Source organism: Pan troglodytes, chromosome 15 (assembly GCF_028858775.2).
Source record: "Pan troglodytes isolate AG18354 chromosome 15, NHGRI_mPanTro3-v2.0_pri, whole genome shotgun sequence".
Classification (NCBI taxonomy): Eukaryota; Metazoa; Chordata; class Mammalia; order Primates; family Hominidae; genus Pan; species Pan troglodytes.
Window position 1 is genome coordinate 46198884 of NC_072413.2, and position 20975 is coordinate 46219858.

At 32.9% G+C, this 20975-nt stretch overlaps 1 long non-coding RNA gene across 1 annotated transcript in view; it reads left to right on the forward strand.

Moving 5' to 3' along the window:
* Positions 1-20521, forward strand: part of LOC104002028 (uncharacterized) — a 30477-nt gene extending 9956 nt beyond the window's left edge. Inside the window, exons 3-5 of the long non-coding RNA XR_674052.4 lie at positions 4642-4811; positions 18529-18632; positions 20161-20521. This is a non-coding gene — a long non-coding RNA (uncharacterized LOC104002028). The remainder of the gene's footprint in view (positions 1-4641; positions 4812-18528; positions 18633-20160) is intronic.
* Positions 20522-20975: the final 454 nt, after the last annotated feature.

Below are 20975 nucleotides of genomic sequence, written 5' to 3' on the forward strand. Positions count from 1 at the left end.
TAAAAATAAAATAAATAAAATTGTGTTGTGTCGTCAGCATGTTTGGGACTGTGATGTCCATAGGGTCAATCTTCTCCACATGAAGACATGATTGTATTTTTTTAATATTGCCTTGGATCTATATGTCAATGTCCCAGTTCTGTAATAGCAACCATTCTTCTTGGTATTGAATTCACTTTTTTCTATTTCATTTTTTCCTGTTAATTTTTAATCACATTTAATTTTCTTTAAGTTGTACCTTCTTATCATGTAAGAGTGCATGGGAATTTTTGTATTCTTGGTTTCTCTTTTACTAATTTTTTCATGTTTGTTTCTTCTGGTTATAGCTAAATGTGTTAAATCGTAGTGTAGAATATGAGACATTCTTAAGTTTGATTCTACTACGATTATGAATTTTTGTATATTTATTCATACTTTAGGGATGATTTTTTTCTATTTGTATACTGTTAGTTAGCTACTTAGGTCACACTAGGTAACATAAATGTTGGAATTACTGCTTTCTTGGACAACTTCTCTCTGTTCCCATAAGCCAATCTTAATTTATCTTTCAGGATGTATCTGAAGTCTCTCTTCAGCCAGGAGGCTTTTCCTATTGAAGCACTCTGGGGCACATTGATTTCTCCTATGTTTTAACTTCAAACATGGCATCATCTGAAACCTATATTTTGGTTTGTAATTATGATGTGCTTTATAATGTCCTTTATGGTTTCTGCAAATATAAGTTTTTATTCTTGACTAAGGTTTTACACAGCTTGAAGTCAAGGATGGTGTCATATGTGTTATGTGCCTAACACACTGTACCATGTTAGGCATTCATAGTACCTAACATGCTGAAAACACACACATTTTTTTGATTTAGATTATATCATGTTAATGAAGTGTGATGATAAATAACAAACTAAAAAGCTAGTAAATGTGACCTTCAAGCAAATTGGGAGTTAGTGGTACCTATCTCAACACAGTTGAAAATTTTTGTATAATTTTTTACTTTCCCTAAACTTAAGTATAGATAGTAGTTAGTAATTAAGTTTTAGGGGAGTCAAAAGTCAAAATATGTGTTAATCAACTGTTTTACGTTAGCAGTAAGACTTCTGCTTCTGACTAGAAGCCTTACTTACCGCTAACATAAAACATTTGATTAACACATATTTTGTATGTTATATGTATTATATACTCTATGCTTACAATGAACTAAGCTAGAGGAAAAACTCTTATTAAGAAAATGATAAGAAAGAGAAAATACATTTACAGTCTGCACTGTTTTGTGTTTATCAGTACCATAAGTTTACATCATCCATTTACACGATGAACCATCTGTCTGAAAAGGCATGCAATCGCAGCTACAGACCTCAATCTGCAGTACACATCAAGCAATTCAACTTTTTCTAGTAATGTCATGATTTTTCTCTGCTTGGGATCACTTTCAGCATCACTACTGGCACTTCGTAGGGGTCCAGTGGTGTTATTCAAGGGTTGCAGTGTTACACTAAACACGATGAAAAATACAAGAGAAGCACAGAGAGATCACTTTTACTGCAATATGCATTTTACTGAATAGACAAACTGCTCAGTGCACAATTGGACATGATTAATATCTCATAGCATTTTAAGCAGATACTCCCAACACTTGAGTTCACTGCAATAGCAATAGGAGTACAGAATGTATTACAGTTAATTGTATGCAGTTTTGATTTAATACTGCATCTTTATGCTTGGTTGTATTTCCCTTAACTGTGAATGGTGCCATGTAAAGTCTGGGAGTGTTTATGTGCCTAAGATTTGATAGATTTTAATGTTTTATAATAGATTTGTGCATATTTTATGGTAGTAAATGATAAAATACACTAGTATTTACATATATTTATGCATTCATGGCATAATTGTTTTCTTGATTTTTTTGATATTTCTAGATTATGGGTTTGTCTGCAAGGTTTTTTTCAAATTGGCACAAATTTCCAAAAAGTTTTCTGAAATATTTATTGAAAAAAAATCCACATATCATTGGAGCCACACCAATCAAACCTGTGTTGTTCAAGGGTCAACTGTATTCTCTAAAGTCTCAATTCATGTACTCAATGCTTTCATTTGCAGTAGTTTATCTACTTTGTAAAATATATCTTTTTGAGGAAATAAACATGTATACTTAAATTCATCTCACCAATATGGCGCACCTGCAAGTATAATCGTTATTTTCTTTATTTTCTGCCCTGATGTTTATTTTGTTATCCAGAAGTTTCTTGGACCTGTGATCATTTTCACAGTAAAGTAATGTGATCATTTATGGGTTTTCAGGTATCCATTTTGTTAATCTAACTGAAATCTTTAAAAACATTTAGAAAGCTGCATTCTACATATTTACAGTCAGATCACCTTGAAAAAGTCAACTTTGATAATATTTTAGCCTTGAAGCCAATCTATTATTGATTAGTTATAGAAAGCAAAAATCAGTTGTGATATGCACATGGTAATCAGTAATTCTGTACTGTGTTTCTCTGATATTTTCTTTTGAATTCTCTTTCATTTTTTATATTATTGGAATTGCTCTGGAAATGTTTATACATATTTTAAATAATGGCAATAGGACACTATGACACTAAAGAATATTATAATCAAACAGTAGAAAGATATTTCCTATTTATTGTATTAATATTCATCTGAAATAGTAAAAGTCTTCATACTAAGAAATTCACTCCTATCCTGAAGCTTATCATAGTCCAGTCAACAGGATACTTACTCTTTGACTACAAGTCTTGTAAAGGTTTCAGCCAAAAATCAATACTTGACTATCAGAAGTAAAATAACTATACTTTATTTGCCCCTTGTTATACTAAAGTTTTCTTTTACATTTCAGTAGATAATTTTAGTGTTTGCTATTACAGTAATTGCTTGACAAATTTTATACTGACATGAATAAATAGCAGGAGCTTAGTACTTTGTTGTTTTAGTTTTTATTAGAACATGAAGTTACCTTTTATGGTCACCTCCGACCAGAGTAGCTATATTTCCATGGAATATCAGGAAAGTGACAAAATCAACAAAATTTGTACTAACAGCCATGTCTCAGATTCAATGACAGGGCTCTAATGTTTAGTTGGGCATTTTAGAAATAAACATGGCCACGTGTTGTAATCCCTACCTGTAAACATGTATAGTGGTTGTAAAGCTGGGAATATTATCTTGTCCAGAAGCAATTTGTATCTGGATACAGAAGGTGGATCTTTACTAAACTTGGAAAAGCAGTTCAAGTGACCAAAAAAAAAAAAATAAATAAATAAACCTGCCAAGTAATTTCTTGAGGGCTTGCTTTTATTTTATTTTTTCTATTTTGGGTACCCGAACAGAAATTTTGTACATACTTTCTGTTAAAATTAAAATAATTTCATTTCTGGAGATGACTTAAACTTCTTTATAAAAGATGTCCATAATAATTACAACTTGAAAAATAGTGTATAAAACTAGTAGAATTCTTGTGTTTGTTTTTTTCTTTTGATTTTCCTTATATGGATATCTTGGAAACTAAATAAGGCAGTGATCTTTGTTCTCATATTGTAATGTGTAAATATTTCAGAATCTAGATATTTAAATAGCATCTAATAATAGATCAGAATAAATTATCTCACCTTAGCTATATTTATAATTGAAAGAAAAGTGGTAAATTTGTTAATTGCTTTATAAGTGAGGTTTAAAGTCTTTGCTCCTAGAATTAACCATCAACAACCACAATGGTAGATTGAAGATTTATTTTGACCTGAAAGATCTGAATATTTGGCTAATTTTTATTTAAATTACAAATGTAGATTAACCAGTATGATATGATCTGTTCTGCTTTTTGTCCTGAGAACATACCCACCTCTGTTAATTACCCAAACTTTGAAAGCACTCATCACTTGAGCCCAACAATTCATATTGTTAAAAGTTCTGGGAAACGGCCAACTGCTCCACAAAGCTTTCATTACTCATAAACTATTTACCTTTCTCTTCTCTAAAAGTTAGTACTCAATTATATAATGGCTTTTGTTATTTACCAATTATTACACCTAGTGGAATTGATTTCAGCCAAATAGTAGCATAGTAAATGCTTCCTAAATTTTCTGTATTCCCCACTTTAATAAACATGTTAGCAAACAAATATCTGCAGAATAATTGATACTTCCTTTATGAAAAAGATTCGACTAGCACTTTTAAACAATAATTTTGTTTTTAGGATTTTTGTTTACTATTGTTTTAAAAATATGAGATATGGAATTATAATAATTGAGATAGTATAGCTGGAGAGAAGGAAAAAATATATAAAATGTACATTGTTGGTGAAAGCCTATGCAGGGAACAGAGAAATTTAATGATTAAGTAGAAGATCATTGTAATTATATAATGTTTAAAGAAAATCGTGATTTTGAAAAAGGTTGAATAAAAATATTATTGTAATAATTGAAAATTGAGCAGAGAGCGTTTAATTTTGTACAAAAGCCCCTGATAGTGCCACATTTTTCCCAAGGTGTTTACCTATATCCAAGTGCCCTATTTTTGTTTTTCTTTGGCATGTTGGCAGGCTACACTTTCTAGCTTCCCTTGAAGATAGAAGGATGTTGTAATTAATTTAAGCCAAGCATTGTGAATGGAAATGAAGTACATTATTTTCAGGATACGGCACTGTGTGCTAATGGGCTGCCCACTCCTTCCTGAAACTACAAACTTGGAGGTCATGTGTTGAGATGGCAAGAACAAGATGGAGGCAGCTTGGATCCTAGAGGAACAAGATTGAGGAGAATGTGCCCCTTTCCTCCTACCAGCCCATGTTTAATTGGGCATAAGTGAGTAATAGATTTCTTTTGTGAAAAGTCAATGAGCATTGAAGATTTGTCTGTAATGCAGCTGGTAATTATCTTTTGTCTTTAGGCTTGCAAAAATAAAACTTCCATGATGATTCCTGTTAAGTAAAATTTCCCAACACTTAAAACAGTAATACAAAGACATGTCAACATTCATGTTCATATTTTTGCTAAATAATTATCTTTTCAAATAGTTATTTAAAAATACAATTAATTTGGTTAACCTGAAACTAAATTTCATTAACTTAAAAGAAACATAACTGTTTTCCATTTGACTACCTACATCACTATTTATAAAATTACATCTTTATTTGTAAAGGAGAAAGAAAAATGAAGTAGTTTCTAATATTTCATTTTAAATTCTCTTTTCCAAAATCCTTTAAATACTAGATTCTGTAATAGTACAAACACACAAAAAAATGCAATCCTTTTACCGGTTCTGCTGGGAAAGGGCTAACCTAAAAGAGCTAACAGAGATTTAGCCAAAAACTATAATATAGATTATGTATCTAGAAATATGTATCTTTTATATATTGTGGATAATATTATATATTTTAGTCCAGCACATACTACATATATTAATGAATACGCTGAAGAAGAATTTATGCTTTCTTCCTGAAGTTGCTTTTGTCAAGTCATCAAACTTCCTCCTAATTGCCATAAGACACTGACAGTGTTTACTGTATTTCCCTTTCTTCCACACAGCTAGCTGGAAAGTCTTCCTTCCTTTCTCTCTGTTTTGGAGAAAACTCTACTCTTTCTTCAAAAACTATTTCAAATGTCAGCTCCTCTGTAAAGCCTCCTTGATATGTACATCCTTGGTAGTGGCTCTTCCTTTATTCAGCATTAACTTAACAAACAGGTCATTAAGCACTAACCGTGTACTTGATTGGATATGAAGGACACAACAATGAATAAAATTGCACAGAGCCCTTCCTCTCATTGACTAGCATGGAGGGATATAGGAGATACATAAACAACTAAATAACTATTTCAGGTGGTAATAAATATTATGAAGAAAGAGGAATCAGAGTAGAATATGGAGCATGCCAGGTAGAAAGGAACATTTTTTATAGAAGGAGAATAAGTAAAGGTTAACTCACAGATGAATTTGATCACAGATCTAAAGGAAGTAAGGTTAACAGTCATGTGTATATTTCAGAAAAAGAAATATGGATGGAGACCACATGAAAATTGAAGGCAAGAGGATGTATGGTATCTTCAAGAATACCAAAGAAATCATTAAGTTTTTAATATCTGTATTTATTATGCTATATAGAATTCACACAAGTTTCTATACTTTGAGCAAATAATAGCTGAAAAGTTTCTCTGTGTCTTAATTTTTTTCCCTGGAGTGATATAATTAAAGCCAAATATCATCCTACACACTGTAAAGAAGAAACACCAAAAAGAAAAAAAGAAAGAAAAAAAGAATCTGGATGGTGTTAATAGGGGAGAAAAAAGCATCAGGACCTCTTTCTTTTACTTTTGTTGTTTGGTACACAGGATGCCCTGATCCAGTACTTTGAGAGAAGGCTTTCTGTGGATATACATTTTCATTTCTTTTGGATAATTAACAAAAGATAGGATTTCTGGGTCATATGACAACATCATGTTTATTTAACCTTTCCATTAACTGTCGGACACTTCCAGTGGGACTGCATCATATTCCCATTTCTGTCAGCCATGTAAGAAGGTTCCTTTTCCTCATAGCATCATCAAAGTTTACTGTCTCCTGACATACACATTATAGCCTTTCTAGTAGGTAGGTATAAAATGGTATGTTAATGTGGTTTTAATTTGCATTTTTCTAGTGACTAATGATTTGAGAATCTTTAAATATGCTTATTAGATATTCATTTATCTTCTGTGGGTAAATGTACTTTCTTGGCTTGTTATAGGTGTATTCATATTTAATCAGTCATAATTTAACCTCCAGTTTGGTCAATTAGCTAAAGTCCTACTTATTTAAGCAAACTGGCTCTGAAAGTCCTAACAGTTAAGAAACATACAAAGAATGAAAGGTAATTACTCTATAGTCACATAGAGATTAACATAGCTGCATAGAATTGGTAAGAAGAAAACTAAACTTTTAGGAGGTGATATCATAGAAATTTAATGATGAGCCTTGAAGCTGTTTTATGAGCTTTGATTTTTACTCTGAATAACACAAAAATGCATTGAAGAGTTTAAAATAGAGGAGTGATGTGATCAAACTTAAATTTTACAGTTTATATATGTTTTACACATATATATTTTTAAAAATATATATTCATTAGTTGTTGCTCAAGTACAAGACGTAATTTACTTTTTATATTAAATTTTATAATAATGATTATAATAATAACTGGATTGTGATAATGGTGGAAGAGATATGCTGCTTTATGTAATATCTTAGACAGCTGAAAGCTAGGAATGAAATGGTAACTAAAAGGGCTACAGAACTCAGTAACTGTTGCAATGTGCCATAGATTCCTTAAAGAAAAATAATGACAAACTTATATTTATTAACACTAATGCAAGGTCAAACGTTAAAGCCAGAGGACTTCCTGGACAGCATTTATAGAAATCCGAATCTTTACTGGCTAAATCTGAAGTTCAGAGTGAGAACAAAACTCAAGACTTAATCATAAAGACAGAGAGTTTTATCACTTAGAGATCTAGCAGATAAATTACTTAAGGTCGTCTTAGTCTTCTATAACAAAATATTTAAGGTGTTGTTATGTATACTTACGTTGCCAACAATTTTATCCACTGAATTACTTACCATCAATATTGGATTTCTATCATATCCTTTTAGGGTCCTTTTCCTTCTGATAGAAGTACACCTTTTCTATGGTTTGAATGTATGTGTTCTCCAAAATTCATATGTCAAAACCAAGGTGATGGTATCAGAAGGTGAGGCCTCTGGGAGATGATTAGGTCAAGAGGGCTCCATGCTCTTGTATTAGATTAACACTCCTGTAAAAGATACCTCAGAAAGCTGCCTCCCTCTCTTACTCTTTCCCATGTGAAGACAAAATGTTCATCCCTTCTGCCATGTGAGGATGCAGCAAGAAGGCCCTTACTGATACCAAATCTGCTGGCACCTTGATCTCAGCTTCGTAGTTTCCAGAACTGTGAGAATTGCCCAGTATAAAATATTTTGTTATAGCATCAGGAACAGGTGAATACAGCCTTAAGTAGTTTATCTGCTAGATCTCTAAGTGATAAAACTCTCTGTCTTTATGATTAAGTCTTGAGCTTGGTTCTCACGCTGTCTGACCTTCAGATACAGCTAGAAAAGAATAGGGTTTCCATAAATGCTGTCCAGGAAGTCCTCTAGTTTTAACATTTGACCTTGCATTAGTGGTTAATAAATATAAGTTTGCAATTATCTTTCTTTAATGAATCTATAGCCGACTGCAACAGTTGCTGAGTTCTATAACCCTTTGAGTTACCATTTCATTCCTACCTTTCAACTGTCTAAGATATTACACAAAGCAACATATCCCCTCCACTATTATCACATTCCAGTTCACTACTAATGGAAGTTTTAACAATTGCACTGCTACATTATGCCAGGACCTATTCATACTCTAATTACCGAGAGCGATGGGTACTTCAATCGACAGCAAGCCAGTAAGTGACCGATCTCCAAAACCCCATCTATGAATCTGCTTTTAAGGTCCACTACTGATAACAAACCTCTTAAATTTGGCTTCATGATTATAGACTCTGAATAAATTATTATAGACTCTGAAGAAAAGAGTTTTGTGTAGAAGTTTTACTAGTAAATACTCTTGGGTGATAACCTGTAACAAAGAGAAAAAGGCAGGATTAATCAGAGAGAGAAGACAAACTACTGTGCCTAATGAAAACATGCAAAGAAATCAAGGCTGAATAGTCAGGAGAGTAGTCACCTTGATAAAAAAGTCATGATCTCTTGCTCAGTTTCTGGACCCCTGGAGCCTCTTAGGTTTTAAGCGTTCCATTCATCTCAGAGGTGCTGGTTATCTTAGTTTCAGAGGCATTACAACTTAATGCCTTACTGAGAATTGCTTGATCCAAAAAAAATAGCCCATTCAAGTTTCCACCCCCTTTCAGGTAGTGGCTCACAGTTAATGACTAACTGTTGAAGGAATGTAACACATGTTCTCTTTGCCTTAATTTGGGGCCACATTGTTATTCCAGCTCCAAAACTTGACAGCAAACTGGCTGAAGCCTCAGCTGCAACTACATTGAAGATCGGTGTTTTCCTTTGCTCAATCCTATTTCTCCAATTATTATTATTTTTGGATGTGTATCTCAAAGAACATTCCACAATAAACTTTCTGTTTGCAATTCTCCAACTCGGAATCTATACGAAGACAGCTCAATATAAAATAGGTGGTATAATCAAATAGAATGCAGGATGCATTACTCTGGACAATTTAAAGACAAAGGACGAAACAGCAACAGCTATCAGTTTCTAGTTCTGAAAAATCTGTAGCATTGAGCTTCTTTGGTACACAGGGTGCTTTGATCCACCACACAAGTCTGGTTTTCACTCATCTCTCTTCCTACTTTAATATCTATCATTTCCTTCTTGGTTCAGGAGCCATTCTGCATTTCCTTAACACCTCAAGTCTCATTTTAAAATTAGGGTATAGCATGAAAATTAAGGATAGAAACTTTAGACATTTTATCATTTTCATTGTAACACTGTATATTTTAAGGTGAATTCACTCTAATGTTTTTGATACTGAATATCAAGCAGGACAACTGTGGCTGTAATTGAGATCTGTGTCTAAGAAATTTATAGAATAGTAAATCTTCCAGAGAATTAGTTATCAAGCATTGTATATCATAATGCGCTCTCAGAAACTCTAGGGAAAATGGTATGAGTAGGTGCAGGGATCCTGTAGGAAAATGCTGAATCTTCCCTCCTTATGCCTTTCTTGATAATTATTCAACTTATTATTTTAAATCTTTTGGTGGCAAGGCAGAGGTTAATTAGGAAGGAATTAGAAAATATATTGTAATATTGTTCAGGTAGTAATACCTACACACTTCTGGGAATGTTCATACCTCTAAGCTTGGCTTGATGTTTTGCAGTATGCTCACATACTGCTGGCAGGCATTTTGAGGTCAATAAAGTTTTTAATTTTTATGCCAAATTGATTTTGGTCTTTTGTAAGTTATCTCAGGATTTGTAGGAAGTTACAGGTAGACCACAGTTATAAGGTATGTGAAGGAGGAACAGAAAAGGCAAAGAAAGGTCTTTCTTTCTTTTCTTTTCTTTTCTTTTCTTTTCTTTTTCTTTCGAGAGGGAGTCTTGCTCTATTGCCTAGGCTGAAATGCAGTGGCGTGATCTCAGCTCACTGCAACCTCCACCTCCTGGGTTCAAGCGCTTCTCCTACCTCAGCCTCCTGAGTAGCTGAGATTACAGGTGCCCACCACCACATCTGGCTAATTTTTGTATTTTTAGTAGAGACGGGGTTTCACCATGTTGGTTAGGCTGGTCTCGAACTCCTGACTTCAGGTGATCCACCTGCCTTGGCTTTCCAAAGTTCTGAGATTACAGGCAGGAGCCACCATGCCCGGCCTAGGTCTTACATTTCTGATACCCTTATCTTTGTGTGTATTTAACAAGTATAAAATACCCACAAGATGCAATGTTTACATAAATTTAAGCAAAACAAACAAAAACTATGAATATAATAAGCTATTACTTTAGAGTTTTGCAATAAATATGCAGTTTTCTAGGCCACGGATGGGATTTTGTTGTTCATGATGATGATATCGTATATTGTGTGTGTATGTGCGTGTGTGTTTTATAAAGAAAAAAAATCACACAGTTTACCTGAAATAGTAAAACAAGGTAAATCAATACCATTTTCTACTTGCTTGGCAGAAATTCTCACTAATCTTAAAAAAGTTAACTATTTAGAAGGTTAATTTAAGGTCTTGTACTATTTTAGAAGTCAACATAGTAAAGTGAAAAAGGTTGATTAGAAATCAGGAACTCTCTATTTTAGCTTCTACTTTGTTACTAACTAGTTGTGTAACCCTGGGCAAATCACTTAACCTCTAAGATCTGTCTTCTCATGTGTAAAATGAGGAGGTTGAACTACATGATCTCTGACAGTGCTCAACTAAACCTGCAACTAAATCAAAATATAGAGAAGTTGATTGAAATAGCAGCACATACAAACATATAAACTAGTGTTGAAGAACAGAAATAGGGAATTAGAGCAGTTGATTTATATTTACGGGTTTCTTCTAATCCTTAATGTTCACTGCAGGCCACACCTAGTAATTTTTTCGTATGGGATGATTCTGCAAAAATAAATAAAATACTATTTCTTTTGTATATCATTTTGTGAAATTAGAGAGCATAACAATATTCTACGAATATTTATTTTATGTACATTTGCCTAACAAACTTAAAGTGCATTCCTCCCGTGACTGTCTTCTGTTTATTTCTAATATTTCACTAATAAAGTATATGTTTTAATGTGGAAAAGTGAAAAATACCAATATGTTGCTATCAGTAGCAGCAGGTAACCAAATAGCAATGTTTGTCTTTATTAGAACCAAGAGGTAAATTTTCTACATTTAATCCATTCCTGGAGCCATGTGTTAAAAACTTCCATTACCGCAACTGTTATTAATAAGCAGAAAAATTGGGATAAAATAAATGGGTACACTACAAGTTAGATTTTCTACTCAGGTAGGGAGTCACCAAAAGTGGGTAACAACATCCCACATGTTTGATTAAAAACTAGACAGGATTTCTCCCTAGGTGAGACTGAAGTGTCTCCTATGATGCTAAAGGAGTATTACAAAAACATTCTGAGATTTTAGGACTATCTCACTTTTGCTGCTTCATATGATAGCTTAAATGAGGCATGCAGATCCTCCTGGTTGTATAGTTGCTAACAAATTGTTTGCCAGTGGTAATTTCCTTCCACTTAACAGAGATTAATGTATCTCATCTCAATCAGCAACATTACAATTTCCTTTATAGCCACATGTTTTTGTTTATCTCACTATATGGAATGCTGTCTATTACATACTTAGATACTTCCTCCATTAGAAAGTTGAATGTCTTAAATTATAATAATAATAAAAAGGGAAAGTTGAATTTCTTAAACGAATCTTTCTCTATTATAATGTAGAATGAATTTTACTCAGTTCTATCAGAATTAATTTTTTTTCCCCTTACCAAGTAACTGGCAAAGCAACTCAATGACAAAATGCTACCCTTGAGCTAACCTGTCAACCCAGTTAGAATAAAGGCACAGAGAAATGTAAAGGAGAAATACATAAATACTAAAGCTTTAGTGCGAGAACCTTGTAGAAGAACAGAAAAAAATAAATAAAAATGTTCTTCTAATGCACACTTTTTATTAACTGTGTAAAACATATTTAAAGTAAACAAATGTTAATTAATACAAAGTTTTACAAATTAAAAATAATAAAATCAGAAAGAAATTTTAAAAGGACATACAGGAGCAATGCATAAAGGAAGAAATTTAAATGGCTAACAAATGTATCAAGACACTTTGAAGCTCACTAATAAACCAAGAAATAAAAATAAAAATGTTAGTGAGCCACCACTCTTTAACGATGAAATTATCAAGAATTTTATAAGTAGTATCACTCAATGTTGGCAAAAATAGAAGAAAATGGAATATCTTATACATGTTGATTGGAGAATAAAGTAGAATAAGCTTTCTGTAACACAGTTTCACAATAAATAGCAAAAGCTTTAAACTGTCTCCATACATCAATTTTTCTGGAAATTAACCTAATGGATTAACTACAGATTTGAGCAAAGATTTAGTTTCAAGTATATTTATTAAAAACTAAAAGCAATGCAGGAAATAAGCTTTATGCACCAAAATGAGGGTGACTTTAAAAACTCTTATGAAAAGATACAGATAGATAAATTTGCATATATATATCCATATTCTATGAAACTATTAAAACCATACTTATGTACTTATGAGAAGATGTATATATATGTATATATATACATATATATAAAATCTATTCAGTGAAACAAGATTAAAGACTAGTATTCATGTCTGATTCATTTTTTTGTGAACTCCTGTGTCTAGCAGAGTGCTTTTCCCAAAGTATAGAACATGCGTTTGTTGAATGAATGGGTGAATGCAACTACTGTAACTTATAAATGAATTCTCCACCATCTATGTGGCATGTCTCTCTTATACCAGTGGATGTCATGATATGTAAATTCCTTTCGCCAGTCATATTTCGCTTAACCTTCTTCTGGATAGTGTCTGGAATCTGTCACTGTGGGGAGCATTTAAAACCTGCATGAGATTTAACATCTTTAGTGTGTAGCTCCAATATTTCGTGTTCGCCAGTATGGATAAGCAATGTTATTTTCATATTTATACTTTCAAACGTAGCAGTTTTGAGCTTCCATCTGCCCTACATAACAAGAAATTAGGATTTTTAGCCCTATGTCAAACTTCTTAAAACCTTATTTTTTTCAAGGAACCCTACAGGGGTCTAGAGTGAGTTCTGGTCTTCCTTCCCATGAGCTAACAGAGCAAATTAAATCTATGCCATAGAAGGCAGAAAATCTGAGGCCACCAGCCAAATTGCAGATGTTTGAGAAACCAAGCAATTCTTGCTGTTATTGTCCCTGCTTCTCAAAACCTATGAAGTATGAATTTGGTACCCTTCAGTTGACAGAAAATGAAGGTCACTGCTGGACACCAGTAGAGAGGTAGAAATATGACATAGCTCCTTCTATATCATATTTACTTGACAGGAAGTGAGAAGTTTCCAGGGGTACGGTTGGGGAGTGCAAGGCGAATGAAAGTAGTAAACTGAGTCTCCACATTAATTTTCTTGGAGCAGCTCTCTGAAGTGTGCCATCCCTGTAGTGAAATTGTTCTTGCTCTCAACACTATTCCTAGCTGGGCCTCAAGCCCTGATACACAGTGGAGATAAAGTTTTCTAAATTCACGCATCCTGACAGTGTTGTTGCTTCAGCTGTTGAAATCAGAGGCTTTATCATCCATTTTAGCAGACACCATAATAATTCATGTAGGTATAACATGACCTCTGCCATTTTTTCAGTGGTCTCTGCTATTGTAAGCATGGGTTTCTTTGAAATGTGAGGAAGGATGCTCTTTCCTTCTCTATTTCATCATGCTAGATCTTCCAAGCCAAAAGTGACTTTCAGTTGCAAATGTAGGGTCATAACTTTTAGGCTTGCCTACAGAACCATCTCTCTCGGGCACCAGTCTGCATGCAGGATGGCTGGGGCAAGCAGGTATGAAACAGGTATCAATAGTCCTTTGAGACCTAATTTCAGAGTCCAGTCCTGGCTCTATTTCTTACCAACTTCATTGTAAAATATTTCTTGGGGGCCCAAATTGCCTTCCAGTAATCTGCTCTTGACCAGTCCACTTCTGTGATTATGATTGTTTTTCAAAACAATCTAGCTCTGTGACCTAGCTTTGCTGTTGGAACACACAGTTGCCATTAGAGCTTGCCACAGTGACACTTATCTCCTCTTTTTAAATAACTGTTTGATTTCCCCTAAGCATCCACTGCATCCTCTGAACCCAAATATAACTTTAGTTAGTCCTCATAAATAGAAAAAAGTGTAAAAAAGTAAAATTTCCCAGCTTTTGCTTGTAGCTTCTTGGTAAAGAAAATTGGCCAGAAGCTTGTAATATGAACTTTGTATTTATCCCCTTCTACAAGTTTCTATCATTAATACATATCAACATTTAAAATTCTAACCAAATGGCAGGAGGTAATAACTGACTTCTAAAGCTACTAATCTAATTCTCTACTTCGTTATAAATTCACATAAAAGACATAGAATTTTCATTACAAGAGGAATCTTAAGAAATTAATTGGTGCAGTGAACTTAGTTTAAAAATAGAAAAGGAGGTGCATGTCCAGTAATGGGTTACTAAAGGTCCTGTTAACTTATGAAGTCGGAGTTACAATACAGGTCTCTGTATTCTTTGTCAAAATATTTCCTCCTTTTCATTAACCTAAAAAAGAGTTATGTATATTTTAATAATTGTACTTAATATATGTCATATTTTCATGTGGACTAGGATACTAGTATTCTAAAAGCTCCATTAAGAGCATCCCCTCATTTGTCATAAAAAAAAAAAAACATAAAAACAGCATGACTGTACAAGGAGTTTGGAAAAAATTTCTATTGTTTCAAAATCAGTGACTTCACTGATGATCAGAGAAAAGTGTGTCATATAATTAATATTGGGATCAAAAAAGTTTATGTAATTACAAAAATGATATAAAAATCATGGTTAGTTATTGTTTAGCAATAGTACTGAACTTTATACGTATATAAAGTTCATCGCCCGCCACCACACCTGGCTAATTTTTTGTACTTTTAGTAGACACAGGGTTTCACTATGTTGGCCAGGCTGGTCTTGAACTCCTGACCTCATGATCCGCCTGCCTCGGCCTCCCAAAGTGCTGAGGTTACAGGCATGAGCCACCGTGCCCTGCCTGAACTTCTTATTTTTTAACATGCAAATATATTCTTGTGGGACTTAATTCGTTAAACATTATGCAATAGAACTATTTTTTTTTCTTATTGATGAGGAAAATTTCTGGTACTCTGTTTTAAGATGCCAGTTTATTTGTAACACAGCAATAAAAGCATTGAAAATGATAGAAGTAAGAAGAGAAGTATGGGATATGGGGGAAAGTGGACCTAGGGCCTTCTTGAGATAAATATTTTGCTTGTCTTATATTTAGCTCAGCTGGGCTCATCTTGGGCTTGTGGTTGTGGAGGAGGATAAGCCCTTGGACACAGCAAGAACACCCTAGAAGCAGGCATACAACCTTGAAGGTCTAGTAACTGTTCTCTCTTACTTCTAGCTATTTACCAATCAAAAGGTTAAAATCCCTTTATGCCACACTAATAAACAGTCCCGAAATTAACAACTTACTATTTATTATTTACTTTTCTCTCCCACTTCCCGAAATAAAAGTTTATAAAGACCTTAAATGAGAGTTGATTCATTTATTATTCTCCCTTGGGATGACCCTTCCTCATTTGTCAGCACACTCTAAGAAAAGCATTCCAAAATAGCTTTGCTACTTTCTGCAGTAATTTATTTTTATAAACTTTAAATCATTAATTTATTACAATATATATTTATCTTTCTAAAATTTAAGACATTTTAATTAAAATTATCTTTTTTTTCACTGAAGACATCAGCTATTTATTGAGATATTCCAATCTCTCACGCTCTCATACTTTCTGCAAAGGATTAACAGAATTGTGCAGAGTGATGCATAGTGGCATTATCAAACCAAATTGATCTGAACCTAGGAAAGAAGAAAGAATTTTATGTAGGATGCAATTTGCAATTTGAAGCATACAGTCAGATAGCAGTCTCATCAGGATGGTCTTCCTGGAGCCATTGTGCTGATCAGCCACAATGAAAAATCCTATCCTAGCAGTATTCAAAGTATTAGCATATTCCAACACTAGCACACACTGGCTGACCTTCCTCAGTTCATTACACAGTTGAAGGGCATGGACACTTTTTCTATTTCCATGTGTTTTTTTCTCAACTTTCTCTTCTAATAGGTTTGTACTGAAGTTTCAAGTTTCCATTGATAATTGTAGCCAGAAATATGGCTATGCAAACTTATTTTAAAAATGCCAATGTATGAAACATCAAAAGAGAATTGCAGTGCATTAGTCAATTATGTGAATATACTATAAAATTCATAGTTTTATTTTGTGTTTTTCTTTTACTTTAAAGTCTTCTTATAAATATGTTTTCTTTACAACCATAAATGAACTGAAAAATGGAGCTCAAATTATAAAATTACTATAATCATCAGGTTTATATTACTTATTACTTAATATTGTCATAAATGCTTAAGAACAGAATTTACTTCACTTGAATGCTTTAATTTGAGATATACAAGTATACTTATATTGATTTGAATGAGGGTATCATGTGGTAAACAACTAAGTTAATTCATCCCAATGTTCAGCAACCACTAAGTCGAAGAGCAGAAGGAAGGAAGCGGGGGAAGAAGAGGAATAAAGAAAAGGAGAGAGGGAAGGGCAAAGGAAGGGAGTGAGGGAGGAAGGAAGAAAGGAAGGAATGAAAGATGATGATAAAAGGGAGGGAAGACTAACCAGGCATTAATACTCTAATTGTGGGAGGACATCTAGACCTGAAAAGGAGTTGACTGAACAAGATATTTGACTGAACAAGATATTAAACTGAACAAGAAACTGAAAAGTAAAATATGGAGGGGCAGATAGTATTTAAATATTAATTAGCTCTAATGATTTTAAATTTCTAGAGATCAAATCTTCTGTTCACTTCATTTTTAAATCATTAGGATCTGATCCCAGATGCTCAATAAATATTTGTTAGAACAAAAAGATTACAAAGTAATGAGAAATCCACTTTTGGGGCCTTCTAATACTTAGTGCATTTATATGAGGAAGGTCTAAAACCAATGGCTATGAATTTAGATAAACTGATTTTAGCTCAATTCAAAGAACTTTCATTCCTACCCAAAGGTGAAAAAAAAATCTGCCTTGGGAGTAAGAAGTTTCTAACCCTACATTGAGCAATAGACATGAATAATAAAAAGGTGAAGGTAATAAATGTCAAGATTTATTCAAATCTTGAGATTAGAATTCTGGGATTAAAAGCTTCACATAAAAATAATAAGATAAATTTTACAAATAATGAAGCAACAAAATTATATCTGAAGTGTTAACATGCAATGTTACAAAACCTGGGTTTAAATATTTCCCTAGAATCAATTGTAGTTAGAGTTTAAAAATTCAAATAATTGTTTAGAATACTTAATGCATTTTCTGGTGTTTTATATCCATTAAACACATTTTGTTTAAAGAATCACAGAAATACATTTTAAGCAAAAATAACATATATCAATGAACAAGTTAGAAATACAAAAGGCATATGATTGAAGCACACGTTGAAAGTAATCAGTTTCTGTATGTTAAGTAACACTAAATTCTTCAAAATAGAAGTTCTTCAGCATATGAATCATGTACACAATATTAGATATAATATTCTGCACATATTGGTTTCTTGCATCATATATAATGAAAATAAGTTTTTATATTATATCTAGTAGAAGAGAAAGTTTCATTTGTCACCCAAGACATCATATTTTAGAAATATAGCTTTATGCTACTGGACTTCATAAAGGTCATCCTCAGGGTACGCTGAAATTTCAGGACTGACAGTTTTTAAAAAAATTTCCATAAAATGAATTCTCAGAGCATCTTGCAAAACTCCTTAGACCAAATATGTAATTAGTATTTGAAGAAAAATAAATAACTTGTTAATTTAAACCCAATTAATTTTGTGACTGCAGAAATATGTGAGGTATAAAGATTCATTAGGAGATCATTGATTTTCATTCTTGAATCCAAGAGGTCAGGAAATCTACTCACTTAAAACAACTGCAGAAAACAAGTATAAAAAAAAATGCAAGCACATTAAGCTCCACCTCAGAATGTTAGAGAAACACAACTGAGATGTTTTGAAGAAAACAAGGACACATACATAAAGAAACAAAATTGTTAAGGGAGCCCTTCTAATAGCCAGTAAACATGTCTTTCATTCACAATTTCTTTATTATTATCTTCTAATGTTCAAAAGTACTTTGTACCCATGCTATGCTTTGTCTTCAGGGTTTTGATGTTCAACGTTTCATGCAAGTTCAAAAAACTTGATTCTGGTAGCAAAATTATAGCAGGAAGAGGAAGCAGGACACCAGAGGCTTTTCTTTTCATGGGTAGGTCAAAATAATTGCTTCAAGATGTCAAGAAAAAAACATTGAAATGTTATAAAAGAACGTTTCAATGTTCCTTTCCTAAATTCTCCGTGCATTCCTACAGCTTCCATTTGAAGTACTTATGATAGAAGCCTTAGCTTTTCAACAAATTTCTCCAAGCAGAATTGTGCCCCCAAAGCAAATTAGGAAATATACTTAAAAAGGAGCGGAAAGAAAAAGGCTTATGAATTATATTAGTCCATTCTCTCATTGCTATAAGGACACACCTGAGACTGAGTAATTTATAGAGGAAAGAGGTTTAATTGACTCACAGTTCTGCAGGGCTGGGGAAGCCGCAGGAAACTTATAATCATGGTAGAAGGGGAAGCGAACACATCCATCTTTACATGGTGGCAGCAAAGAGAAATGGAGAGCAAAAAGGGGAAAAGCCCCTAATAATACCATTAGATCTCATGAGAACTCACTCACTATCACAAGAACAGGATGGAGGAAACCGTCACCATGACTCCATGACCTCCACTTGTCCCTCTCATGACATATGGGGATTATGAGAACCACAATTCAAGATGAGATTTGGGTGGGGATACAGCCAAACCATACCATGAATACTTAGATCTGTACTTTCCAAAGAAATCATAAAAACAGCTTCATAATATGTTATTAAAATAAGACCATTATTACTTTATAAATCAAATCACTTTTAGCAGTAGCTTATGACCACAATTTCCAGATGAAGTCTTTATTTGTACTGTTCTTTATAAACATTTATCCAGTAGCCTTCAGTAGAAAGAAAGTTAGAAATGCTTTGAAGGATGAATATATTTATATCTGAAGTTCTGCTTATATAGTCTCAAAATACCCATATACAAAATGAAATTTTTCAACATATTAATAATATTCAGAACTTTCCAAATATCCAGAAGGCCAACATACAATTTATTTTTTTATTTTCATTCAATAATTGATGTATAGCCTTTCCAAAAATATGCATCATTTAAATAAGATCCAATAAACCCAGGTTATATACATTCACATTTCATTCTTAAACTACCATATTTACACTTAATATTGTTATGTAAATATATTAATATATAATTAAACATATATTTTCATCTTTTGATTGCAAATTGCCTAAATTTCAAATATTTTACCATTTTTTTAATCCACTAAAGTTGTACTAATGGAGCACTATCCAATACTGCAATAATGGAATATTTTATATGTGCTATTTCCAATACAGTAACCACCAGTAAAATGTGGCTGTTGAGCATTTGAAATTTGGCTAGTTTGACTAAGGAAGTTAACTTTTATTTATTTAAGTTTAGTTGCTTTATATTTAAAAAATCACCATGGCTGGTGGCCACCATATTTGTCAGCACAGCTCTGAAGTATTTGAAGGTAATTCAAGAGCTATTACTTCTCTTTATTGTTAATATCCCATTTTTGAATTTCATTTACTGTTGTTACTTGTTTCTTTACAATATCTTTGTACTGAGAGTACTTACCAACATTTTGTCTTCCTTTACAGTGAGTGTCAAACTGAAACATAGCCATCCGTACTTTTTAATGGAATGAACAAGCTGTGCTCTCTAAAAACCAGAATAACTATTAATATCATCATCAGCTATGGAAATACAGTGGCAGAATGTCTTATGTCCCTAGCAACAATCCTTTTTCTCCTCAGAACTCACCTTGCTTACATCATTTCTCACCTTAAGAAATCAATTAATTCGAAGACTTCATCCACCTATCCCACTCTAAGATTTAAGAGTCTAAGAGATAAACAATACAATTTGTTCTCTCATTTTCTCTACAGAGACCTCCTATTCAGAATTGGGTTTGGGCTCTGCCTTGCCTCAGGAAGTTAATAAAATTCACTTTTCATGTAATCTGATGAGTTAGTTTGAAAATGAGTCTTTCCGCATTTAAAAGTTCTGGGAAATAATGACAACCTATTCTCTATGGCAGCTTCTTCTCATTTAAAATAATTTGATAAAAATAAATATTTAAAATCTTTCTAAATTTGTTTTAGAAATATTTTATGAATGCATCCAGAAAAATAATTATATTTTAAATTATTTGTATACTTATAAAATATAAATTATTTCCTACTTTGTGAAAGTTATTTATACACTGTATTTGGGTCATTTGAACAGAATCTATGGATCCTCTTAGCTCTTAAACAATGTCAATATGAACTATTTGGCAAAATTCTTTATTTTATAAAGAAGTGATAACATTAAAAATTAAATAGATGTATAATCATATTTGACTAATTTTATAGCTTGCTAAATTTGTAATGACCTCTGACCTTTACTTCAAAAGAATGTACCACCCACCTAA